General features: G+C 38.3%; 1 long non-coding RNA gene across 1 annotated transcript; it reads right to left on the bottom strand.

Moving 5' to 3' along the window:
- Positions 1 to 260: 260 nt before the first annotated feature.
- On the bottom strand, positions 261 to 26,761 carry LOC140507210 (uncharacterized). The gene is made up of 2 exons (XR_011968246.1): positions 26,617 to 26,761; positions 261 to 913 (listed from the first exon to the last, which is right to left on the bottom strand). It is a non-coding gene; the product is annotated as an uncharacterized lncRNA (long non-coding RNA).
- Positions 26,762 to 27,842: the final 1,081 nt, after the last annotated feature.

Raw genomic sequence — 27,842 nt, 5'->3', positions numbered from 1 at the left:
TGAAAACTGAGAAGGCAATGGAATAATGTATTCCAAAGAGCATTGGAGCCCGGGATACAGCCCAGGGTGACCAACCGTGCAAATCTAAGCTGAACCATACAGGAACAAGATGGATGTTCAAAAATAAAGAGATATTTGAATTATTTTTAGAAATAAAAACACCAGAACTTTTGTTTCCCCAACACCCCAAATGCAGGAGGAGTGAAAAAATGCAGCAGCCAAGGACAGCACCTGGGACAGAGAGACGGCAGGCAGGCCAGTAAAAAGAAAAAAAATCTTTTTATTTTTGTAGCCATTGGGAACTTTATTGAACCAAAAGCAGTGGGCCTGAGATTTAGCAAGGAGTTAAACAAAGGCAATGGTATAGGAAAAGGATCAAACTTATATAGGATGATTTTAGGGTTTCCTTATGGAGGGTTAGAGATTTAGGGTCAGTCTTGCAAGATAAAGAAGTCTAACAAGATAAAGGCACAGGGTGAGGACTATGAAGGGCACAAGATAAGGAAATCCTATTCCCCAGGATGAGGGGTGGGGACAGAGAATTTTATGGTCCAGGATTGAAGTTTTGTGGCAAGGAGAGACTTTGGGGCACCTTCAGGTTAGAAAATAAACCAAGGGTTTCACAAAGTCAATTCCCAATATTTTGTTTAACTCTTAGGGCACTGTTTCTATCCACATTATTTCCCCACTCAACCACTAGGTAGGAAAATTCTTTGGGGAAAAGGGGCAAAAGTCATTGTCTTCAGTAGCTGCTTCCTGCTGAACAGGGGCAAAGAGTCCACTTCAGGAACCAAAATAGGTTGAATGGGGAGTGATCCTCGTGGGGTGCAGAATGCAGTGCCATCTGAGTCCAGGGTGGAAAAAGGCAAACCCTCAGGGTCATCAAAGGAAGGAGCTGGTATCCTCAAAGTTGCTGTGGGCAAGAAGACACAAAGCAGGAGGTTAGACAAGCCCAGATCAAGTGTGAGAGCAATTAAAGTTACCAATAATGGGGTCAGAATGAGGGAAAGAAAGGGGTGAAACCATGATCCCCAGGAGGAGGTAGGGGGAGATATCAGGCTGGAGTGGCTGTCTTACATCCAAAAGGCTGCTGGTAATATCCTTTGAGTACTCAAAGGATAAATTCCACATAAAACTGCTTTCTAAATGTACACAAGGAACGGGTTGAAAACAAGAGATCGCAAAAAAATAAATATTTGAAGTTTCCAGTAGCCAGTAGCATTTGATCATTGACTGAATGTGTGGGAACAAGGAGTCAAAGATATTTCTGGGTCATTTTCTTATTAATTTAATCTAAAGTTGGTTTTCCCCATTACCCATACACATAACTTCTATTTTTCTAGCTTTTGTTTTAAATTTTTAGTAGTCTAAACATGAAATCTTCAAAATGTCTCAATTTAAGATTATATGAAAAGATAAGGAAAGACTTAGGCAATTATGTATTTTCATTTGTGACCACTTTTCTCTGACAAGACCTAAGTATTTTACTGATTTTATCTAATTCGTAGATAATTATTCTTGCTACTAGCAATTGTAGAACCCAGAGCATCTATTCCAGAGGGCAAATAGTGTCAACAGGGACAAATAAAGCTGAAATGGACCTACAAATCAACATGGGAATTTGTGATACAGGAATAGTATAAGAAGAATTAAGACAAATTCAACTGAGCCGGAAGTAGGATTACCTGTTGTGGTTTAGTCCAGTGGACTCCCAGAGTTAGAAGTGACCTTAGAGGTGTCCTAGGCCAACCTAAAGGACTTGGGGTCCCACTTTCTACGCCATTGAGGAAGCCTCAGAAAGTCTTCCTTTCCACTTCTTTTCCCTTCACAGTAATGGAGGAAAACTAACCCTGGAATTATTGCTCTTTTTTATATGAGAAAGATGGAAAAAAAAAGGCTGATCCTCCTAGAATACATTAAGGGAGAAGGAAACTGTGAGGATAGGTGAGTTATTTCTATCTTAACCTGCTAAGAATACATTTAATATAGTAATCTTAATTAACTGCTTGATCTGAAGAAATATATTTCTCAAATTTTTGTACCTCTAAATTTCCTGCTTTTGGCAAAATCCCAGTATCCAAGACAACCTTCTCCTCTATTCATTAAAAATGAAAGGAACATAATTGTATAATTTTTTTTTGAAATATTGATAATGAGTCTAAGTAGTTTGCTGAAATTCACCAAGAAGAGCACAAGAAGTCCCATCTTCCCTGCCTACAGGGTACAAGATCTGCTGATCGCAGTCACTTGGTTCACGGCTTTGTCTCCAGTAGAGTGAACATTGTACCGAGATTTAGAATGCTTGGTGTCCTAAACTGACTCAGTGACTGATCGATAATCTTGGATATTTTGAGAGGCAGAGAGAAAAGCTCTGGGAACTTTTGTGGATTCAGTAAAAGCCTAAGATATTGTCCTTGATCTTAAAGAGCTTCTAGTATAATCTGAGAGATGAAATACACATATGAAAAGATAAAAGTAATTATACAAGCCAGTATGTAAGTGTTAAATAGATTATATGAATAAGTGTTGCAAGAATTCAGAGAGAGAAAGATCACTAGGGCTAGGCTAATATGAAAGGCTCCACAGAAGAGGTTGAATATGAATTGGACCTTGAAGAATACATAGGATATGGTTTGTAAGAAGGATAACCTTTGGGCTGGAGAGTGAGCAAAGACGAGAAGGTCAGAATGTAGAAGGGATGTTTAGGGCCAGTGGTAGGCAAATTTGGTTTAAAAATGCAGTAGTCAAGCAAGATGTAGCCACTGACGTGTTTTAGCAGGTCACTGACTAGATTTCTGCATAATATAGTCTCTTCTATGTAGAATTACCTTCTCTTTCTTCTTAGTTTATCTCAATTTTGCTCTTCACTTAAAATCCCTTCCCCTTTCTATTTGGATCATATAAGCCTTACCAGAGGTGAACTTCTCTTCAAGTGCGCCTCTTTCCAGGAGTCTGCCTCAATAATTCGCCTTCAGGAATCTTTTCTTCTTCTAAACATCAATGATACTTGTTATATGTATCACAGTTGATATCAATCATATGCTACCTTGTATTATTTGTAGGTATATGTCCTGTCTCAATACGGAGATTGTTACGTCATTAAAGGAAATGCCCACATCTAATATTTCTATGTGCAATCTATATCTAAACATCCCCAAGTATTAGATTTGAAGTAAGTCCAGTTTGTAGGTGGGGACCCAAAAGATGACTGCTTTGTAGGTCATATGCACCTGCTCAAAGTTTACGATAAGAAAATCTGCTGGATCATGTCTAAGTCTGCACAGATGTGGGTAAAATGGTCCCCCAAATCCCATATACTGAAGGTAGCAGTGGAAATATTAAGTACAGAACAGCCTTTTTTTGACTCCAGAGAAAATACAAAAAAACTAAAAGACTCACAGGAGTTCATAAGCAAACGCAGAAGACACATAAAGTGCTTGCAAAAGTCCATAAATAATTCCTATAATTTCCTCACTCTCCAATGATGGCCCAATTTTCCTAGGATCTAAAATTCTTCCAGATTTATATCACTACTCCATGGTTTAGATTTCCCAAAGAAAGGAACTGAATGTGGGGTTTATATACAACCAACACTCTAATATGATTTCTTTTTAAATTTTTATTTATTTTATGAAGTATGTATACAATGGTTTTTCCACAGAGATACAAGCTGCACTCAGACTCATAACACAACTTTGTGGTTTGGATGCCTTCCTGGAATGAAAGCTCACTTGTGACTGTGAAATAGTGAGTCATTCAAGAAATAGACATTTTTTTGTATTCCCAGCACTTAGTGTCTAGCACATGTGCTGGGAATACAAAAAACCACCGAAGACATTCCCTTCCCTAAGGAGGGCACTATCTAAGGAGGGAAACAAGTAAATATATGCAAACAAGCTACGTACAGGATAAATAGAAAATGACTAAGAGAGGAAAGGTACTAGGATTTAGAGGGATTGGGAAATGCTTCCTATTTTAAAAAGAAGGGAATTTAGCTGGGACTTAAAGGAAACCAGGGAAGCCAGTATGCGGTAATGAGCAGGAGAAAATGGCCGGAGCTGAGAGATGGAGAATCTTGTTTGTGGAACAACAAAGAGGCTAGTGTCACTGGCCTGAAGAATATGTCACAGGCACCAAGGTGGAAACAGACTGGAAAGTTAAGGTAGGGCGAGGTTATGAAAGTCTTTAATGCCAAACAGAGGAGTTTGCATTTGATTCTGGAGGTGATGGGGAATCACCGGAGTTTATTGAGTAAGGGAGTGACATGCAGTTTAGGAAAATCACTTTGGTGACTGAATGGAGGATGGATTAGAGTGGGAAGGAACTAGGGGCAGGCAGTCCAATCATCGGGCTATTACAATAGTCCAGACTTGAAGTGATGAGGACCTGCACAGAGTGGTAGTAGTGCCAGGGGAGAGAGGAAGTGGTGTATTTGAGAGATGTTGCAGCAGTAAAATCTATAGGTCTTAACAACAGATTGCTTATGGGAGATGAGAAATAGTGAGGAGTTGAAGATTATACATAGGTTGTGAACCTGAGGGATTAGAAGAATGACATTATCCTCTATAGTAATTGGAAAGGAATAAAGTGGAGAGGGTTTAGAGGGGAGAAATAATGACTTTGGTTTGGGATATGTTGAATTTAAGTTGTCTACTAGACTAGTTCAAAAAGTCTAAGAGGCAGCAGAGTAGGGCAGGAGAGGTAGATTTGAGAACTGTCAATATAGAGATGGTAATTAAATCCACGGAAGCCGCTAAGAACACCAAATGATGGGAGAAGAGAAGAGGGCCTAGGACAGAACCCCACAGAACATCTAGAGTTAGCAGGCATGATCCAGATGAGAATCCAGCAGAGGAGACTGAGGAGTGACCCTCTTTTCTGTTGGACCCAGACCATCTGAATAGTTCATTTTAATAACTGAGTCCAAAGTCCCTGTTCTTCCATATTGTGGCTTTTATCACTTACCACCATTTGTCCCAACCAGGGTTATGGGCCATGGGTGCAATCCTCTTCTCTTACTAAAAGACAAGAGTTCCCCCTTCTCTCAAGGTCAGACCCTTGAACTCTCAAATTTAAAATTACTTGCTGGTGCAAGTATTCATAGATATCCTTATTAGACCATCTAACTAGAAGACTAGATTTTTGGTGTATACTACCCAAGAAATCCCCCTTTGTCTAGCAAAAAGGCCAAATTTTGGAATTTTCTAAATTAGAACTAATAGGCAACCCTGAAGAACTTGGCCATGGTCATATGGTTCCCCCCGTCTCCAAAGCTGCTATTTAGTTGAGATGTTGTCATTATTCTGTTGGGGGATGGTACTCAACATATTCAGGCACTCACCTCTGAGGTCACCTGAGCAAGTACATGTAATCTCCATGGATTTTTTTTACCCCCAAGGAAGCAACTAGCTTGTAGTCCCTAGCCCCAAACCATTTTTAACACTCTTGCTTTTAGAATCTTTTTGGGAGAAAAGCTTAAGGGGAAAGCAAAAAAGGGACTGTTGTCTTCATTTCAAAGTACAAAGAAGTGAATCTCAGAAAAAATTTCATTGCACCGTAGTGGATAATAACCAACTCATAGAGGATGAAATCCATCATTAGCCCATATGGGAAGATATAGTCAAAGTTCCAAGAGAAGGGTTACCTCATCAAGTACATTAAGGTGATCAGGCAGCTGCCTGCCTATAGAGGGATTCCCAGCATACAACCAATATGTCACATACAGGAACTACTTAATAAATCTTTGATTGATAAAAGTGGTGTCTTAATAAAGTTTGGCAGCAACATGCAGAATGGATTGGAGGGAGAAGAGTTTGGCAGTAGGGAGACCTGTTAGAAAAACATTTCAATATTTTACAGGCACCAGAGGAAATGCAAGGGAAACTATGAATTCAAGAGACATCCTTAAGCATCAATCTCATTTCAACAACATTGTTGATCTTTTCACCCCACTATTCAGCAATTTAAATGCTATCACACTCATATATTATTTATATAAACAACCCTGAGGATGTCATTTTCTGATTTCATTTTTGACTCTGTATTGGTTCCAAAGTGATGGTGGGCTGATATTTACATATTTGGCCATGAGGCTTCTTGTGTCTATGGATGAATACTTGATGACTCTTTAACGAGCCATGATTAATTTTCAGGAAAACAATGAGTTGTTGTGAGAGTTGAAAGAAAGAAAGGAATTAAAAGGAGAGCCCTAACTCCAACTTCCTTGGGGATGGGGAAAAAACTATTATGTGCTACTGCATCACACATTTCATTAGACAGCTTCCCATCCTATGAGGCTTACATGCTCTCTTGTGAAGAGGGAAACAATAAATTATTTTAATTTTATAGAAGCCTGGCTGCCATAGCATTCTATTTCTGAATGATCAGTTGTCTAAGATGGCAAAAACATTTCCAGAGCAAAAATGACATATGTATCTATTTTTGGACCATATGACTGTATCCCAATCTCATAACAATTTTGTCCAAATGTTAAGTGCTTTTTGCTAAACTTTCATCATTGGGATTTCTTCAATAAATACATCACAGTAACGTTAGCATCTTCTTGTGTTAGTTTCACAAGGTTGCATAGGTTTTGTTTAGCCAGAAAGAATAATGTGGGAGGATCCAAAATGACTACCTCAGAAAGAATGTTAAGCAACAGAATAGTAATTCCTGCATAAAATGAAAGACATTTGCATTTTCAAATATTTGGTTTAAAATACTAAGAGCGATTTCTCTAAGAAACCAAAATGAAATGTGGATTTTTTTCAGCCTCCCTATTGTGTGGCATCTGATATCTGTCGGAATGAATCTTGGTGATCAAGGTTTCAAGGTTTCCATTCTTTGTGCTTTTAAACCAAGGTCAAGCAGGATGCAGCACAGAGACCTTGAGGGTGTCATTGACAAAGAAAGCAAGCTTTACAGCTCCAGTGCTCACCATTTGTCATTTAGAGAGAAAAAGACAGTGATATAAATGCTTTTTAATATATAGCTGTATAGATCTATATGTTGACTTACGTGTCAAGAGCACAAGAAAAGTATGTGAAAGTATACATACCCCATAAGTGCATGCACATATGTTAAATGTATATGAACACATATATAAAGTCATTCACTCCCTGAAACTAGACAAGGCAGAAAAGGGAAAAGGATATATGTGACAGTGCTCTATGTCTCATAATATTTAAAATTTCTGTTGTACTCAAGACTACCCTTCAATGAGTAGAATATTTTAAAGAATAATCAGATCCTTGATAGGAATATTTTTCACATATGAAACTAATGTCATGAACCCACTTCCTTATCCCCAAACATAAATAGCTTAAGGTAACTTTTTAAAAAGTATGCTGTTTTTATTATGCCTTTATTTTTCTGCCTTCATCTAAGTTAAACAATTCTGAGAGGCACATTATTAGCCAAAGTGAAAGAAAGTGAATTACAATCTTCTCAATGAAAATTAAATTGGGTCAAAGACACATTTCAGCTGAGATTGCCGTAACTTTGATATATGTAAAAAAAAAAAAGAGCTTTTTGTTCACTATCTAATTAAAAATGTATATCTCCCATATGGCCTAGCATGGTATTTGCTGGAAGGAGTGGAGAATGGTACTGGGTTTTAGCACTGGACCTAAAAGCCAGGAAAGTCTGGATTAAATCCTACCTCTAAAATTTACTGTGTCAGTGTGATAATTAGTTCTTCAGCTATGAAATTTATACTTTCTTATCAATATCTCTTTGTTTCCTCTGCTTTGACCTTGGCTTTAAAAGCATACACAAGGGAAACCTCAAAAGGTAAATCAATATTTTGGAAAAATAGGCAAGTCATTATAATCTATCTAACCCTCAGTTTACTCATCTATAAAGTACAGAAAATAATATTGTAGTGCTGTCCTTGGAGGATTATTGTAAGGCTTAAATGTGATAATGTATGTTTTAAACTTTATGGCACTAAGTCTCAATCATTATTAGTATATGGGAGGCAGGAGGAAAAGTCTGTCCTGAACTAAAATTTAGAAAGTATTTTCAAAGAAAACAAGCATGTTGATCCAATATAAATAAGTATGTTACTGCTCCGTTTCAATAGGAAATATTTCTTTGAGGGTTTACTTGTAGATGTTTGTGAGCCCTTCTTTTCTTCTGGGTTTATGACTTGGGTGTCCCTTTAACCATAATAGCTTTTTTATGGTGAGATTCTTTTTGTTAAATTACTATCTGTTTATTCTTCTACTTTACTTCCTTCCTTTGGACTTTTTGTTAGGGCCAGGCTCTGTGCACTTCTGTAGGGAATGTCTGGGCTGGTCTTTCTGCTCCTTTTTTGGGTTGTGGTAATTCAGTGAACCACACTGACTCCAACTTGTGTCTCAATTCTGGAGCTAGCTCAGTTCCACTTCTATTCAGTTTTGGGGTCTAGACCAATTTCAGTCTTATGAGAAAACTTTATTGGATTCTTTGAACCTAACCCTGCATGGCTGGAATCTAGATCACCCTACCTACTGCTTGGCTCTTAACTAGGGATCTAGGTAATGCTGACCAGAAATCCAGTTAGATATGAAGACTGATGTAAAGAATTTTCTCATGATTATACAATTATACAATTCAAGCAATCTGTATGTTTTATCTGAAAACTGGTCTCATATTGGTCAATCAGTTTCCAGGTTCCTTTGATTGTTTACAGATACCTGGGAAGAGTGGGACACCTCTTTTATTTTTTAAATATCAATAAATTACACCTGTTCACTCTCCCCCTCCCAGCTTGGTAAATCCCTAATCTTTTCTCCAATTAGAATTCAGATTACCTAATTTTGTACTCTGGTTAATTGTTTTCTTTTAATTCATTGGTCTTATTTGGGCTTAATTGTTTTTAATACATAAAAATCTGTCTCCCTATATTTGGAGTAGAGTACCAAAGGTGAGGAGGTCCTAATTTGTTATGTCTGGTCCTTGTTATGCAATTAAGCATACATTTCTTAATAAATTGAAGTGCTTAGAAGCTCAAATCTTTGTTTCCTCAGTCATTTCATCTTTCACCTACCACATGGTATTGAGGATTATATTATCCTAGGATCTCAAGGACAGCTCTGACTAGACATCTGAACACTTTCAGTGCTCCTAAAATAGTCTGATCCGGGCCAAAGTCTGATATTTCCCTCTGGTCTGAGCTCTCCTTCACCTTAGTTTAGATCTGACCAACACACCCATGGGCTTGCCACTTTGGCAGTACCAGTAGATTGTTATGGACTTAGTCATTATCTGCCTTCTGGAAAGCTTTGATGGTACCATGTGGTAGAACTGAATGCCTCCTTTTGATGTGGGATTCCTGTCCTGGTTATTCCATTACAGGCTTCAGATCAGGTTACTTGGAACTGATACTCTGTTTCACCCCCTGGGCTTCAAGCCACACAGTTTCTGCTTGCTTGTGAACATGCTTCTTATTCAGTATACAGCCTGAGGGTTCACTATCACTCTTCACCATGTAACTCTACCTTTAGGTCCCTCTAAATTATATCAGAGACCTCTTCTCTCCCTATCACCTATCCCAACCAAGACAGTCTTGGCCAGATCCCATCCGTGGTGTCCATAAATTTCTTCTCTCTCTCTCTCTCCCTCTCCCTCCCTCTCCCTCTCCCTCTCCCTCTCCCTCTCCCTCTCTCTCTCTCTCTCTGCCTACCTGGATTGCAAAATTAGTCATTGTTATTTTTTCTTGGATTTCTCAATTAGGACTAGGCCTGATTCATTTTCTATCTGTGGTGGGGGAACTGGCTATTCTTTTTCCTACTATTCTGGCATCTTATCTCTGCCCTACCTGCTCAAAAGGAAATTAAGGAGAGTAAGTAGTTCATTTATCTAGCATTAGGGAATGAACTCTTTTCATTTAAGTGGATTTTTCAGATAATTAATCTTGAGCCTTTCTTAAGCCCATTTCTAAAATATGTTGTACACATACTCTCCCATGAAACCTTAGCTGATCTCCATCTCCCCATACCTGTTTTCTCCTTCCTTTAGCACACTTTCTGATCTTTCCTGTACCCCCATAACTGTCTAGTATGTATTCTACTTATCTAGGGACCTGTCATATTCCCTCCCAACCACCCTGAGGAGAATGTAAGCTCCTTGAGGGCAGGAACTGTGAAGTTTTTTTTTTCATCTTTGTTGCCCTAGTATCTAGCACAGGGCCTTGAACATTGTCACTCATCCTTTATTTTCAGAGGACCAATGACATGACAGGGTGATGTCTTAACTTGCATGTGAAATGGATTTAAGTGAGGCAGACCTGCGAAAAGTTGTCAGCATCACTTTCTTGTCCGGAGTCCTCAAAAATCCCAACTCCTGGAAATGGCCTGAGATACAGTGGATGACTTTGGTGTCTGTGATATCTAACCAAGCTCTAAGTTCTCCATTGTTCCTGCTTCAGTCACCTTCCTGGCTGTTGGAACAAATTGTTCTCATCCACCCATTCCCTCAGGGAAGTCTTCATGTGTTTGGGGTAGACATTTCCCCTAATTCACCCACAGGTTTGAGGCCTGTCAATTACTCTCAACCTTGTTTAGCCCATCTATGGAGACAGTTGACTAGGTTGTGGCCACTGTGCATGCTACAGTTTCATGGAGCCACAGGTGAGAGTTGGGTAACAGGTGGACACCAAAGGTAGATGAGCAGCCCTGAAAAGGGCTCAGCAGCCCATCATACCCACAATGATAGTCCTCCTTGACACCCCATACACCCCACATACATAGCACATAGTAATCATTTAATGTTTGCTGAACTGAATTGATGTATTTCTCTGCCTTCTTAAACAGAGGAAATTAACCATTTCCTGATGACTCAGGGACATAATTATGAACGTCATTATTGTACTTTGCTGCAAAACTGTGCCAGCCCTCTGGAACTATCGAGTCGTGTAGAGCAGTTTGCTACTACACTAAATGGCCCCAGATTGCGGCGCCTTGCTAGTTATACATCTGCCTTACTTTCTATTTCCCCTCTGCAGTGTCAGGCTCTCATTGCTGCCAATGTGCCTGCAGGAAGCTGCCTCTCAACCCACTTCTAATTTGTTGCTTTTAATTTGCCATAGAATAGAAAACCTGACAAACAAGTTTGTCAGAAACTGTGCATCTATCAGTCTCCCTCTGAGGTGGTGTGGGAGGGGCTGGGAGGAGAGAAGGGAAGGTGAGGGAAGAGTCTCCTGGGTAATGTGCCCCAGCTTTCTTAACATAATCTAATAGAGCTGCTACGGTGTCTTTTTCACTTTGTTTCCAGTTGCCTTCCAGAAGAGTGTGATTGCCAAAAGCCTGATGTCCAAATAAGCAGGATGTTAGCGCAATTTGTACTGAGTGAGAAAGGAAATTGAATCAAGGCATCTTAGCCTATGGGAAATCAGAGACTCTTTATTCAGAGATCTTGATTTTTAAACTCAGGGGCTTGGATATGTTCACTAAGGATGCCCTGGTTAGGTCTTATTAGTGACTAGAATATCACAGTTTAAAAAAAGGAAAAAAATTCCTGAATAGCTTAGAGGAAAAAATGGCTTTCAAAAAACACTTTGTCCCTCAAGGAAGCAAGGAAATCAAAAATCTCTGGCCAGTTATGATCTGTCTCATGGACCTTTGCTTATTTCCATGCAACCTAGTTTGACCCCACTTTTATATGCTATTTTCCTCTGAAAATGCTGCTACTTATATCTGGGGGCATTTTGAAAACACAATTCTATGTTGTTTCCTGATGTGTGAAATGACAACTTTAATAAGGCAATAGAGTGACATTTGACACCAAAATATAAGCATTGGCATATTGATTAGTCCCATAATCCATCTTGCTCAGTATTTTACCTCCAGGCCTTTCTTCCAAGGGATGTTTTATGACAGGGTATGATCTGCCCAGGAAAACTCTGAAAATACACTCATATCCTTTAATAAGCTATAATGAGTTCTTTTTATTTTGTATCAAATGAAATAACATATACCAAAAGAGATTTGCAAACCTTAAAGTGCCATATATAAATGTTAGTTACTTGTTATCATTTGTGCTGCCAGACTTAGTATGTCTTAAACCAATGGGTTCCATGAGGTTATAGACATATGTGTAATATATGAATGTGTGAATGTATTATATTAACCTACATGTAGTTTTTATATTATATACCTATATATAGTACAACCCATATAAGTTTTATATGAACAGACTCTTTCCATGGAGACTGTAAGCAATGTTTGCCTAGGAAAAATGCAGAACATTCCTCTATTGAATTGTTTTCATTTTAATCTGTGGCTTTACAATGTTAGGTCACTCTCTTCTCTGGTATTTACTGTCTTAGGAGACAGTATGAGTCAAAAGATCATATTTGCCAGTTGACTGAGCATATTAATGAGAAAGAAAATATGGGCCAGTCATATGCCTTCTACTAAAAGTAAGGGTAACTTTTAAATATTTACTTCGAATGGGGCAAATGAGAATTCTTCTAATGAAACTATGCCCTCAGCACATAGGGTAAACTCTAGTCATCCAAACTGGTTAAAAAATCATCCAAAGAGTTAAGAATCAATTGCGAAAAAATAGCCAGCATTTATATAGTGCTATGAGGTTTGCAAAGCCCTATATGTATGCTATCTCATTTGATTGTCACAACAGATTTGTGAGGGAGCTATTACAATTCTCATTTTACACATGGAAACTGAAGCAAGTCAAGCCTCTTGTCCAGGACCACACAACTCATTAGAGTATGAGGAAGGATTTGAACTCAGGTCTTCTCGACTCCAAGTACAGCCCTCTTACAAACTACACCATCTAGCAGCAGAAATAAAGGTTTATGAAGTGGAGCAGCACATATGCCAAGAGCAATAAAAATCCACAGAATCTCCTCAAAGCTGTCTTTCTATTCTTAGGAATGGCTTCACTACTAAGTGATCTAGTTTATTTTTGTTCCAAACACTATTTAATGGGAACTTCAGTTTGACACTTCATCACACCTCCTTGCTTTGATTTCCTCCTCTTCTGATTTCTGCTACATGACTCTCTCATGACCCAAGGCTTTGTCCTCAGCCTTCTTTGACCACTCTTTCCCATAGTGATTTCATCCAGTCCTATAGCTCTAATTATCATACCTCTGCAGACAATTTTCAGATCTGTATCATCAGTCCTAGCCTGTCCTGGATTTCAGTCTCACTTTTCCAACCCCTCTCCTGGACGTCTTTCTGGATATTTCAACAGAACCTCCAATTCAAAACATTCAAAATGGCACTGTTCATCTTTCTCAAAAAAATTGGTACTCCTTCCAAATTCCCCATTTCTGCTGGAATGGTGGCCCCCTCCTTCACCCACCTCCCAGGCAGTCAAGTTGAAAACCTCAGAGTCATCTTGGTGCCTTTCTTCTCTCTTCCTATCCTATCTACATTCAGATGCCAAGTCTTGTCTTCCTGGATCTTACATGTTTTGTGTTTCCAAAACCGCAGACATTTTAAAATGAAGCACAGTGCATAAGTCTTCATCGAGTACATAAATACACCTCAGAACAACCCCATAGAAAATTACTCAGGTAATCAGATTCCCCCAAAAGTCTTAACTTGTTCTACCACTCTCCCTCTGTTTAACACAATAGAATCGGAAGTTAGAGTAAGAGACAATTTAGTCCAGATGTCACTGGTACTCGTGTTTCTAGCTGCTTCCTCCAGTTGTTCTCCCAGTATGACTAAAGCTGATTTCTCATCCTGGGGATCAGAAGGACCTGCTGCCTTCCTGCTCCCACACCTCAATATCCTGACTCCATTATTATGGTAAAATGATCCATTCTCAGTGGTGTATCTCACATTCATTCCCTCCTTCCACTCACACTGCCATCACACTTATTTAAACCTTCACTGTTTTTCAAATACCCTATCCCAAAGTCATGTAGTCCCATTATTACAGTCTCTCCCTTCTCCTTCATGTTTCAAACACACGTTAATCTCTTACTGTGTGCCATGCACTGTGCTGTATAGGTAATATCTCAGTCACTGATGCAATTTTCCTAATGCACATTAGTGACTGTGATACTTTTTTGAAATATCAAAAGCGTTCTATGGCTCTCATTTCCTATCATGATAAAATGCATTCATTAGCCTGACACACAAGCTCCTCCAAAGACTATCCCTAATATATTTATTCAGCCTAATTAATGGTTTTTTAAAGGTTGCAAAACATTTTGACACAATTTATTTCATTTGACCCACACAACAAGCCTTTGAGGCAAGTGCTACAAGTATCATTATAACCATTTTTGAGATGAGGAAACTGAGATTGAAAACCTTGCCCAGGGGCACATAGCTCCTAATACAGTCTCTGTTCCTCCCAGACTGAATTCATAGCCATCCCTTATTCTCATCCTGCAGCCTCTCATCTCATTTTATTTGCAAACCATCTTTCATGCCTGGAATTAGCATTCACTACATAAAGAGAAATAATGCTTCACTTCCTTCAACGTGTCGTTCAAGAGATACCTCCTTCAGGGAAGTAGCACTATGCAGATACACAAAAATATTTATAACCACTCTTTTTGTGGTGGCAAAGAATTGGAAAGTGAGGGGATGCATCAGTTGGAGAGTGGCTGAACAAGTTATGGGTTTTGAATATGATGGAATACCATTATTCCATAAGAAATGATGAGCAGACGGACTTTCATAAAAGCCTTGAAAGACTTGACATGAACGGAGGCTGAGCAAAGTGAGAAGAACCAGAAAATTCTACACAGTAACAGCAACATTGTGCGATGACTAACTTTGATAGACGTATCTCTGCTTGGCAATGCAAGAATCTAAGACAATTCCAAATGACTGATGATGGAAAATGCTATTCATATCCAGAAAAAGAACTATGGAGTCTAAATGCAGATCAAAGCATGCTATTTTCTCTCTCTCTCTCTCTCTCTCTCTCTCTCTCTCTCTCTCTCTCTCTCTCTCTCTCTCTCTCTCTCTCCCTCCCTCCCTCCCTCCCTCCCTCCCTCCTTCTCTCTCTCTCTCTCTCTCTCTCTCTCTCTCTCTCTCTCTCTCTCTCTCTCTCTCTCTCTCTCATTTCTTCTTTCTCATATTTTCTCCCTTTGGTTCTAATTCTTCTTCACAACATGACTGATGTGAAAATATGTTTAATATGAATGTATATGTCATGTGGTTAGGGGAGAGGAGAGATGGGGAGAAAATTGGGAATGCAAAATCTTGTGGAAGTGAATGACGAAAACTAAAAGATAGATAGGTAGGTAGGTAGATAGATAGATAGATAGATAGATAGATAGATAGATAGATAGATAGATAGATAGATAGATAGAATCACACCTCCCTGCAACCTGATCTTTGTCTTTTGACTCTTGGGTATTAGTAGAACCAGCTTCGCTATTAGAATGAGTAAGAAGTTATTGGTGGGGTTCAGTTTAAGAAGGGACTGAACAAGGTGTTCTGCCCCCAAATGGCAACTGCTTATTACCTGGCATTCTTTTGTTATGCCTTCAATCCTGTTCATATCACAGTCTTTGGTATCTTCAAGAGCAATAATCTAGTCAGCTTTTAATAAGTGGTTATTGAATTGTGTCATTAAAATAGTGTAAAAAGTTAATACAATCTTGGACTGAATTAATAGAATAATTACCCAAACCAATGAAAGTAATAGCCCTTCTGTATTCTGCACCAGTCAAGCCATATGTGTAATACTGTGCGCACTTCCAGACTATAGAGCATCCAAAGCAGAAAAATTAACCGAGTCAGAGATCTGGAGAATGTCAGATGAAGTCGTTAAGGGAGTGTAGATGTTTAGTATAAAGAAAAGATTAGAGGGATACATGACAGATTCTTCAGATATTTAAAGGGCTATCTTATGAAAAAAGGAATAAATGGCATTCCTCTGGATGACAGAACTAAGGTAAGTGGGTGGAAGTTATATTTTAGCTAAATCTAATGAGCAGCCTTCTAGAACTGCTTCACAAAGTAGTGAGCTCCTCCTTGGTTACTGGAAACACACAAGTGGAGGATCAAAGGCTATCTGTCAGGATTTCTGAAGATAGGATCCCAGAATGGGGTAAGACACTAGACTAGGTAATATTTGAAGTCTTTTAATTTTAAGAGTCTGCATAATGTTATGATGTGTGTATGTGTGTATTTGTGTGTGTATATGTGTAGTTGGATACCATATCTGGTGTACAAAAATTTCTCAAAATAGTGTCACAGGATATCAAGTTTAATAAAGGAAAAAACTAAGTCAAGGCCAGTCTCTAATGAGAACTGAATTTGTGCCAATTCCCTGACAAAGGGTGAGGGAAAATTCACTTGAAATGAAGAAAAAGGAAATAGAAACACCTATGGTTTATTATTTAAACTATATTTCTAACAAATCTCTAGATTTGGCATGTCACTCAAAGGGAAATTTTTTTTATTTCTTTTACCTTCTCTATTCAATAAAATGCAAGGCCTTCCTATTATAATAGATGCAAATATTTATTTTCAAATGGTAACCCCAGTATTTTCCTCCTGCTGATTAGTTCTGTTTCTGGGGCTCTGGTGTATAAAATGTTGCTTTTTTGGATCACAAAGTAGAAGCAAAACTGTTTTTAAACTGTTCCTTTTGGCGTTTAATTTTTTAAAAATTGAAAATAAATAAGGTCTGGATAGTGTCACAACTTATCTGTTTCAAACTTTTCAATAGTACAAATCATTATTAATGAAGTGCTTAGACAGCCTGGTATAAAAATGACTGAAGTCATCCAAATGATGAGTCACGACAGATAATTTCTGTAGGGGGAAGACTTCTGCACAATTTTGAATAGTCTTTGTAGGTTATACTTGCCATGATTGTGTTGCTGAAGAGAAAGAAAAGAAAACTGATTCCTCTAGCTTATCTTCTAAAGTGGCTGAGGGGAAAGGCAATCTGGCAGAGGGGATCGAGGGTCAGTCTCACCATCAAGACAGCCTGAGCTCAAGTGCTATTTCTTACTCATCCTGACTCGGACATCTGATCAAGTCACTTTAACTCTTGGTGCTCTTATACAATGCTTTTAAGACTCTAAGTTGTCAAGCAGTCATTGACCTGCACTGGAAAAGGGAGTTTCCTCACCTAAGGTTTCCTTGTGCCAATAAAATCACAAGGCAGGTCCAATAAATAAAATTGTATTGGTGTGGATGGGAAGGGATAGCTAAGATAAAGAATAAAGGGGAAAGTGATTAACATTCTTGGATTAATGAAAGGAAACACAATTCTAAGTAAAAGTAAAGTAAAATATCAAGACTGTTTAGTGCTAGAGCATGGTCGCCATTGATGGCTAATATTAAATTAAAAACTGAGTTGCTGTATGCCTGGATCAATGGATTTGAGATTTCCTGTTTCCATATTGACATGACATGTGGGAAGAAGGGAAGAGACAACTAGGAAAAGCATGGGAATACACCAGCTAATTCATACGAGCCAAAGGACGGAAAAATTTAACCAAGGCTGTCTCTAATGGGAATTGAGTTCATGCCAAAATCTGGCAAAAGGGAAAGGAGTAACTTCTTTAGAAATAATAGTAATTCATGAGGGTTTTTGTTTCGCTATTTAGTTCAAGAATAAATATAATGCAAGGAGGGAAGGCTTTGTGTGAAATTTTGCATCAGATACAGTAAATTTTGTTTCCATTATATGGCATATGATTGGGAGAATATTGGGCTTTTTTAAGTCCCACTTTTTAATTTTGATCATTTCACACGCAGTTTTTCACCTACAAAGTTATATGCCTAATTTGTGCTATCAGCAGGCTATGTGCTTTATACCTTTGCTATTGTACTGATTCTCTGTGCTGAAAGACTCATACTTTTTCATGTCATCCCTCATATGACTAATGGCAAACACTGGTAAGACGTCTGACTGGAATTAGAAATGCGGACTTTTAGTGAGGTACAGAATTTGTGTCTGTGTGAAGCTTACTGATCCCAACAGGGACTGAAAAGGTGACTTTGGCCTTATTAACACTACACTCTAAATCAACTGAGGCTATAAAAACTTCAAATAATTTAAGAAGTGTTGGACTTGAGTGAAAAAAAAATTTCTCTGAAAGAAGCTGAATTAAAATGCACCAGGGGAGTTAGTAGGTATTAGGGAAATTGCCATATTTTAAACTCCAAGTGGGCATATGATATACTTAGTCATAAAGCTTTAAGCCCACCTTTGTAGGAGCAAAATAATGTATCAGTGAAGACCTTTAGGAAATGGTACCCTCGTTTGTGAGGATTTAACATAGGAGTAGAGTAGAAGTATTATAAAATAATAACCTTTACCAGAGATGTTCAGAGGATAGAGGACTGTTGTTGTAAATGCTTCTGGCTTCAGATAGCAAAAGAAGGAAACAAGCATTTATTAAGTGCCTGCTGTATGCCAGGCATTGTGCTGAGTGTTTCACAAATATTATCTCACTTGATACTCACAAGAACCCTCCTAAGAGGTGGATGCTATGATCACACTCATTTTACAGGCCAGGAACCAGAGGTTAAGTGACTTAACCAGAGACACATAGCTCATAAGGGTCTGGAGTCAGTTTTAAACTTGGGTCTTCCTGACAGGGTTGTATCCACTGCACAGCTAGAGTTAGAACAGATGATTCCTTAAGGTCTCTGCCAACTCTAAAATTCTATTCCTCCACTAAAATCCCTTAGAGCAAGAAGGGTCTTTGGGTATCATCTAATACAATATCTTTGTATCCCTAGCACTTAGTATAATATTTTATATACAACAGGCATTTCATAAATGCTTGTTGACTTGATGATAAATCCCCCGACGTGGACATGGAATGTCAGGTCATTCAATCCTTCCTGATTATGTCCTTATCTTCACACTCCCTTTTTAAAGGCACATTGACTGTTGCCTAAAGACCTTTTCAAATAAATATTAGAAAACTAGGCAATTGGTGTTATGTTTACATACCACTTGAAGTACAGTGATTGGCTGTGAAACAAAATTTTCTTTAGTTCATTATGGTCATTCATACTTAGAAGTAAGTGATAATGACAATTGTACAAAGATCTAGTCCTGTCTGTTTTACTGACTAGGTAGAGATCTAGTGTAGCCTGTTTTGCAAAGATCTATGCATTGCACATTCTTTGAAGGTTACCTGTCTGCACTCTGTGTCACCTCCTAATGGCAGCTTTCTCCAAAGCTTAGGTTACTTAGGCTAACCAATGATTGCCCTCAATTAAACCACCATTAAAACTCTCACTCAGAAATTTGTTCTGGCCATTGCCTATTTATGGAATTACCCATTAGTCCAACTACCCATAAAGTTTCCTTAATCTTTTAATGCATCCATTCTCTGATTTGGAACTGTACATTCTGTCCATTTGAATTTCTTTAGTAGTGAGATTCTGAGAGGATAAGTATCAGATTTATGCGTAACTCTGATCCCTTGACCCACTATAGTGCAACATGTAATTAATCACTTTTGTAAAAATGCTTGAAACTAGTGTAGTGGAAAAAACATTGGTTCTAGAGTCAAAAGATCTGCATTCAGTTCCTACCTCTGACACTATCTGAGTGACTTTGGACAAGTGTCTTATCCTCCCCTATGCCTCAGTTATCTCATCTATAAAATGAGGACGTTCTTATGAATTCGTTGACTAGTTAATCAATTAAAAACACACTGGAAATACAAATACAAAAGCAAGAAAGTCCCAGCCCTCAAGGACTTTACACATTAGTACTATGAGACAATACATATAAGGGAATGATGACCAGTAAAAGGTGTTTTGGTTTAGGAAGCCATAAGTTTTTTAGAAGGCTTTTGAGATGGAGCCTGGCTCTGTGGATTCCCCAAGATAAATCATTTGAAAAAGTCCAAGTTGTCTTTACTCTTTTCTGCCTTTCCTCTCTCACCTCCCTACACCTCACCCAAGAAAAAGACTCACTGTCTCTCTCTAAGAGTTGATAGTTGAAGACACGATCAAGATAAAACTAAACGCCTCAGCAAAAGAGTCTGCAGATGTTGACAGTGGCAGTAACAACAGCACTGGCTACGTGTGCAATGTGGCAAGAACTTATGTAAAACACATATGATCAGCTGGTGAGCTTATTCCCCGGGAAAGATGGGACGGCTACGACCAGAAGGTAGGAAGAGGCTGATTGTTAGTGAACTTCACCTAGACAGGAATCTAAAAGGATTTGATCCTGCTTTCCTCCTTTCTTCCTCTCTGTATCTGAAAAGACAAATAACAATCCAGAGATTTCCTTAAGCTTGTTTTGGCTGGTTTGTTTTTGTATTTGCTCTGTTCTTTTAAGTGGTACTTTTAAAACTATGGTGAAAAAGGCTTAACTATATATAAATTCTGCTCTTTCTAAATGGCTTTTGGTCATTGTATGTCCTTTACTGAGACAGAGAAATCTTACCGTTTGATTTAGTTATTTGAAGAAATTTCCCATAGGCAGAACTAACCTGAATCTGAGGTTTTCTTTATCTCTCTGGCTAAAACAAGCCAAGACACCATTTTGCTTTCTGGGAGAAGACTGGACTGTCAGGTCATTTAGGATCATCCATCTCTTCCAACCCTTTCTAGACACATACACAGAGAAACCTAGGAACTGCCCTGTAGTAGGAAAAGAAGATGTGACTTATTTTGACTAACTTTCATATTCTAAAGGAGAGAGGTAGAATACTTTTGGTTTCATACCCAAACTTACATCCAAACAAACATAAATTACTATAAAGGGATGTGAATGGAGATATATGGGTGAGAGGAAAGAGGGGGTGACGTGACTATAGTAGCAACCACACTAGCACACAAGGTGGGCTGCTAGCACAGGTTCTTTCATCTGCTTTTCTAAAGGAAAATCTAAAGGGGTCAACAATCTTACTTTAATTACAGATAAGCAGAAAGAAGTGAGTATAGATACAAGCAGAGAAATTAGCACAGGGATTCAATAGACAGGGCTCCAACTGTCTGAACAAAGTAACACATCTACCTACATACACCACCAGAAAGGAAGGGCACCAACATCTGAGTAGTCGGGGGCTCTTCACAAATGGTTACTTAGTGTCCTCTCCAGGGAATCAAAAGGTCCTTCTCATGAGTGAGCCTCCAAAGCAAAATGCCAACCTCTCAGAATATGTAACAAAGACATGGCCCCTGATTGGCTCAGAGCCAGTAGGTATGAAATATGTAACTCAGCACAGCTGTAAATTATCAGGGTCAACCCTTCAGATGTTCATAAGTTAGCCTGAATCTGGGAAACTGAACCCCAAAAAGAAAACAATAAAAATCCCACCTTGCTTGTGCTTACAGTGACATGCCCTTTTCTAGAAGCACTGGCAGAATTGATTTCATTACTGTTACCAGTAATGGAAAGCAGGTAAGGGTGTATGAAATGGAAAGGAGATGACAAAAGTACATGTGTTAGGATGAGATGCGAAACATTCTGAAATCTGGTGACCGCGAGGGGAAAAAAATCATCTGATTTTTCATTGACTGACTCACCCAACATGGAAGAGCATGCTCCCAATGTGGTATTTCCAAAGGAGAGTGAATTACATCACCAAGGATGTAATCCTGTACATCTCAGGAAGTAGTGCTGGCAGGATGGAGAGTAAAGAGATGGCAAGTCCATAGCTATCATACTTGTTGGTGAGGGGGTGGAGGGGAAGAAATAAAAAGGTGAAGAAACTCTGTCAAATGTGTACCTATTTATAGAATATTTTATTTATCCTAGAGCTTTGCAGAGCAATTCTGAAGCTATTCAAAGGGCATTTTGATTCTTGAGAAATTTTGAATATTTCTGCATATGTGGATACAGATCACACTACCCAAGAATATGATTACTGCATGGAGCACAGAATTAATTCCATAGGAATATAGTTTTAGGATGACAAATTGAGGGTTGATAAAAAGAAATCAGAAAATATAAGAAAATTCCATTTTCTATTCAATTTGGTTGAATTCTCTTATTATTTTCTATTTACACTTCAAGCACCTTCTTTTTAAGCTTTAGGTTAAAATTTGCCTAAAGATGTACTAATTTGAAATCTTTAGTAAGTATAGAAAGTTCCTATTTTTACATATCCTACATCTCTCTGATTTATTTTTAGATGTACAAAGGTTAAAATATTTTAAATTATGTCATCATTCTCTAGTCTGAATTTACATACTTTCAAGTTAAATTTATTCCTAGTACTAAATAATTAATTCCAAACTGGCTTTCATAAAACCCAGGAATTTCAGTGGCACTATGCTAGTTACAACTGGGACAGACTGCAGTCAAAATAAGACTAATATTGCTAATTTGGGGCAAGACTAGAAGCAAATAATTATTTCCTGAGTTGTGGGAGAGAGCTCATCCAAGGCAATGAAAGTCTGTATTCCCACTGCTAATGATCCCTGTATGTGACACTTTAGAAACAAGTATTCAAACTAGATTTAATGAATAAAATCTTTTCTTCTTAGTCTCACTAATGGTCTATGATGTATTGCCCTTGAAAAATAGCCAAGCATATTCAAATACATACTATGCATCTTCAAGCTACAAAATAGAATCAGGGTTTTTAGAGCTGTAAGGTCTCAGGGATCATCTAGTCTAATTCCCATTTTACAGATGAGGATGCTAAGGGTAAGTGATTTGCCCCAAATCCCAGAGGTTGTGAGAACAAAGCTGGGAGGAAAACTGGGAGTTTTTGACTCTAGATCCAGTCTTGTTTCCTTCACAAGATGAAACTCCCTGATGCCTGCTTTGTTACTTCTTGTGTGACCCTGAACTAATTACTTATCCTTCCTATGCAGACTCATCAACCTGAAAAAGGTTTCAAATGCCATCTAGTACAGTACATACTAGTACAGCCCAAACCTAAATAATGGTATTTTCATGAGCACCCCCTATAAGTGGTCATCCATTTTCCACTTAAAAACTGACATCACTAGGTAATTCACTTCCTCCCATGGAAATCCAACCCACTTTGCTTAAAACAGGGGTTGGGAACTAGGCCACAAGTAGCCCTCTAGATCCTCAAGTGCAGCCCTTTGACTAAATCTAAACTTCTATAAAACTTGGACTCAATCAAAAGGCCACATTCAGGGACCTAGAAGGCCACATGTGGCCTCAGGACTGCAGGTTCCCTACCCCTGGTTTAAACCATTTTCCTTACTTCTAAGCTTAAATATGATGATAGAACTACCTGTTCCACCCTACCTATTTCTGCCCTTTTAGGCCAAGCAGAACAAGTCTCTTCACATTAGCCCTTCATATACTTGAAGACAAATACCATGTCCTCCTCTAAGTGTTTTTTTCTCAAGGCATACCATTTTTGTTGTTGTTCAGTCATGTCCATCTCTTCATGATCCCATTGGGTGTTTTTTTGGCAAAGATACTGGAGCAGTTTAGCCATTTCCTTCTCCAGCTTATTTTATAGATGAGGAAACTGAGGCAATTAGGGTTAAGTGACTTGTCCACAAGTAAGTATCTGAGACCAGATTTGAACTCAGGTTTTCCTGACTCCAGTTCTGAAGTTGTGTCCACTGTGTCACCGTGTTGCCCACTTGTAGTTTCTTCTAAAGATCCACTGATGGCATTGTGTCTCTGAGCATCTTGGGTGTCATTGCCTGGTGGTGTGCTTCAGCTGATCTTTGTTAATGAGTTCAGACATTCTTTGACCCTAGGACTATGGGTTTTCCTCATAAGCCATGCCAAATTCATCCTAAAATGTGACTGTGTTTACATATAGTGTGATTCTTCACTAAAATCTCGATATTAGTTTTCCTAAGTGCTGGCAATGCAATTAAGTACAATTCAGTTTTCATTCCATATTCTAGTCAATAATTTTGCAGTTGGATGCTACCAAAGGGATATTTAGATCCCTTTGCTCATTGAGGTGAGCCTAAGCTTTCTGGACAGATTTATTTAAATCTCTGGTGCCATAATCTTTTTTGTCAATTCAAATTTACCACAACCATGATGCACAGAACTGTCCACTTTTGACAAGTTATTCTGTCAATAATCAAACATCAAGTATTTATTCAGTATCTCCTATGTGCCAAAAACTGTGCTAAGTTCTGGGAATACAAAATGAAGATGGAACAGTCCCTAACCTTAAACAGTTACTTTCTATAAGGGAGAAACACCATGTAGATATGAGTGTATATAAAATAAGTAAGTGTGAAATAATAAGGACAGAGGCTGGACTTGTGATATCTTTGGTATAGGGAATGCCCAGCTGAGTAAATTTCCTTTACCAATGGAAGTTGGCACCTTTATCACTTCTTACAGTCTTAGAGAATTTCCTGTCAGGGTCACAGACTATGGCCTGAGGGACAAATCTGACCTGCTGACACTATTTTTAGGGTGGGGAAGCTAAGGATGCTTGTTTTTTAACATTTTAAAATACAACAAAACTTTATTTAAGCATATAAAAACCATTCTTACATTGACTGTACAAAAACAGATGGTGAGCCATAAGAGGGCGAGGGGAACAAGGAGGGCTATAGTTTGCCTACTCCTAGCCTTGAGCACTGAGATACTAAGTGACTTGTTCAGGGTCTCAGAGATGTGGCTTGAACCACATCATACCACACTAGGAGCTAAGTGGCCCAGTGGATACAACATTGGGCCTGGAGTCAGGAAGACCTGAGCTCAAATCCAGCCTCAAACACTTATTAGCTGTGTGACCCTGGGTAAGTCACTTAACCCTGTTTGCTTCAGTTTCCTCATCTGTAAAATGAGCTAGAGAAAGAAAACAGCAAATGAACTTCAGTATCTTTGCCAAGAAAACCCATATGAAGAGTCGGGCATGACTGAAATGACTGAACAACATACGACACTCACTCTCTACAAAACATATGCAAATAAGTAAAAGGTAATTGCGATGGAGGCACTAGGAATTGGGATGATGTGATGGGAGATGAAATTCAGTATGTGAGGAACATTAGAAAGCCAATTTGACTGAACCAAAGATTTCATGAAGGGGTTTAATAAAGGACAGAAATAGAGATTGAAGAGGTCTTTAAATGCCACACGTAAGAGTCTACCCTTAATTCTAGTACGGTGTCCCTGAAGTTTGTTGAGCAGGGGAGTGGCATAGTCACTAATGGCTCCACACCTTATTTTTCCTCTTATTTTTAATAGCTACAATAATATAGAATAGGGCTTCTCAAATATTTTACTCTCGACACCCTTTTATATTCTTAAAAATTATTAAGGAACCTAAAGAGCTTTTATTTATGTGGGCTATATTTACTAATATTTACTATGTGAGAAATTAAAGCATCTTACGTTTCAGACCTAAATTGGCAATCTGCCTTAGACCCTCAATAACTGTATGACCCTCTCTCTGACTCCGATCCTTTATGGGGATAGTAAGAGTTTTCACCATCATATTGGCAGAATTTAAGCCCAAAAGCACTAAAAGTGTTTTGCATTCAAGAGTTACACTTCTAGAAATAAAAAGTGAACCACAAAAAAAATGGTTTTAATTTATTAGTTATTTTTGATATTATTATTATTATTATTTACTATCCTAAACCTATTGTTTGGGAGATGATGTTGAATTGAAAAGTAAGTTAATTCATACGTATCTTCCCCTTAGTCTGCTGATTTTCATTTTAAGTAGATGTTTTCACCATTTGCCAAAAAGAACATCCTGATTATATATTTTTAACAGGTACAGAACAGCACATATTTAACAAAACTATGTGATAAAAATAGAGAGATCATGGGACCATAGATTGAGAGCTCAACAGGACTTTAGAGGTCAGCTAGAAATGTACAGGCGAAAAATATTGGTTACATCCATCAAAATAGATGTTATGATAGCCACAGAGCTACACAAATCTAGAATCCATGTAGCCAATAAAACTAATGGTGGGTATTCATGTCGTTAGCCTGATGTCACTGGTCAACAAAGAATCCTCTTTGTGAATGTCAATGGCTAGAGCTGCAGGAGTTTCCTGAATTAATGCATCCTTGGTTCACCACATATCCTTGGTTTTCTTGAAAATGACTTTGGCCTAAATGAAAAAGATTAACTTTATAGGACATAAATCTGTCTTGAAAAATAGTTTCATGGGAGAAAAAACTCCCATTTCATTGTGGAGGCAGGAAAACATTTGCTTGCATTTGTATCTGAGAGAAGAGTTACCATTCCACACATTTTCATTTTCTTTTTACAATACGCTATTTTACAATAGCGTGTTGTAAAACAGCAGTTCTAAATCCTTTTGCTCTCAGGACCCTTTCACATTCCTAAAAAAAAAATTACTGAGGACTTCAAAGAGTATTTGTTTATGTGGGTTATATCTATTAATATTTACTACATTAGAAATTAATTTTTTTATCAAAATAACTTTTTTCCTTCCAGACCCCAACACTTTAATAACCACCACTGTAGAGCACACTATTGATTTCTAAGTGCCGAAGCAGTTGGAGAACAAGAAGCACTAATCATTGAATTTGGTACCTCTATATATCGAACCAGAGATTCAGAAACATAATTTCATTCCTTCTCTTTTTCCCCTCCTGCCTTGGTAATTCCATTACCCACAGATCTATACAAGCCATATTCTTTGTACATAGTCTGTAACCTAAGACTTTGGTCGGAAAATTTTTGTTTTCAATTCACTAAGAACCAAGAACATGGCATGGAATATCAAGAAAGACATACTGCCTTACCAGTTTCCTTGGCAGGGTTGGGGGGAGACGTTGTGTTAGTCAGACAAGAATTTTATCTAATTGAAATTTCTTAAGAAGTCAGAGAAGGGCCTCAGGAAAGATATGTCCTCTCTGAACCTGGAGCACTATTTTATTATGAGCCGCACCCTCTAGGAGGAAATTTATGATGTGTAGTTCAAAGGCATAATTTTTAAACTGAGAACACATTGTGACTTCCATGGGGACTGAGAGAAATGATCATGTGTCTCCACCTTGGACCCTGAAATTCTTTCTAGTGATCCTGTATCAGACAGAAACAGAATTTTTGCCTATCCATTCAACAGTCTTCAAATAGGCCTTTCTACCTCTCTCTCTCTCTCTCTCTCTCTCTCTCTCTCTCTCTCTCTCTCTCTCTCTCTACCCAATCTGTTCTTCATATTCAGTGCCAAATTAATTTTCTTCATTCATTAATTTGCTCATTATAATTGAAGCAATCCAAACCAAACTCCCTCAGACTCATTCTTTAAAACTGCCTGGCATCATTGCCTACTTTCTTCTTTCCTGTAGTCAAACAAGAAGGAATACCCCTGTTATTTGTTGATCCTTCTCAATACCAACATTATTAAATTCTCTTTTTCTTCATGATCTTGCCCAGCAGCCATAACCTCTAAACAAGAATATCTTCAAATGCAAAAAAAAAAAATGTTCTTGGTTTCCCCAATTCTAAAAATAGACATATTTTTGCCTTTGCTTTTAGAATCCCTCTGTTGTCTCATCTCTTCACTTCCCTTCACTTCTAAGCTTCTCTTTTTTTAATTAAGCTAAATTCAGTTCATCTAAAAAGAATTTATTTTCTCTCTCTCGTATCTCCTCTCCACACTAAAAATTAAAAGAAAAACAAAACTCTTTAAAAAAAAAAAAGTGTATAAACTCAGTGTTTCCACTTTCTCCCTATTCACTCCCCTTCAACCCCTATCCATTGGACTTATTCCAGTTGCCTCTCTCCCTTCCCCACACACGTCCACACCTTTCTCTCTCTCTCTCTCTCTCTCTCTCTCTCTCTCTCTCTCTCTCTCTCTCTCTCTCTCTCTCTCTCTCTGTCTCTCTCTCCCTCTCTCTGTCTCTCTCTCTCCTTCCCTCCCTCCCTCCCTTTCTCTCTCTCTCTCTCTCTCTCTCTCTCTCTCTCTCTCTCTCTCTCTCTCTCTCTCTCTCTCTCTGTTCTCCAATTGTTAAATTCAATGGGATGC

The sequence above is a fragment of the Notamacropus eugenii genome, chromosome 5 (genome assembly GCF_028372415.1).
Source record: "Notamacropus eugenii isolate mMacEug1 chromosome 5, mMacEug1.pri_v2, whole genome shotgun sequence".
In the NCBI taxonomy this organism is placed as follows: Eukaryota; Metazoa; Chordata; class Mammalia; order Diprotodontia; family Macropodidae; genus Notamacropus; species Notamacropus eugenii.
Note: the sequence above shows the minus strand (reverse complement) of the source record. Positions and strands in the feature narration are given on the sequence as shown.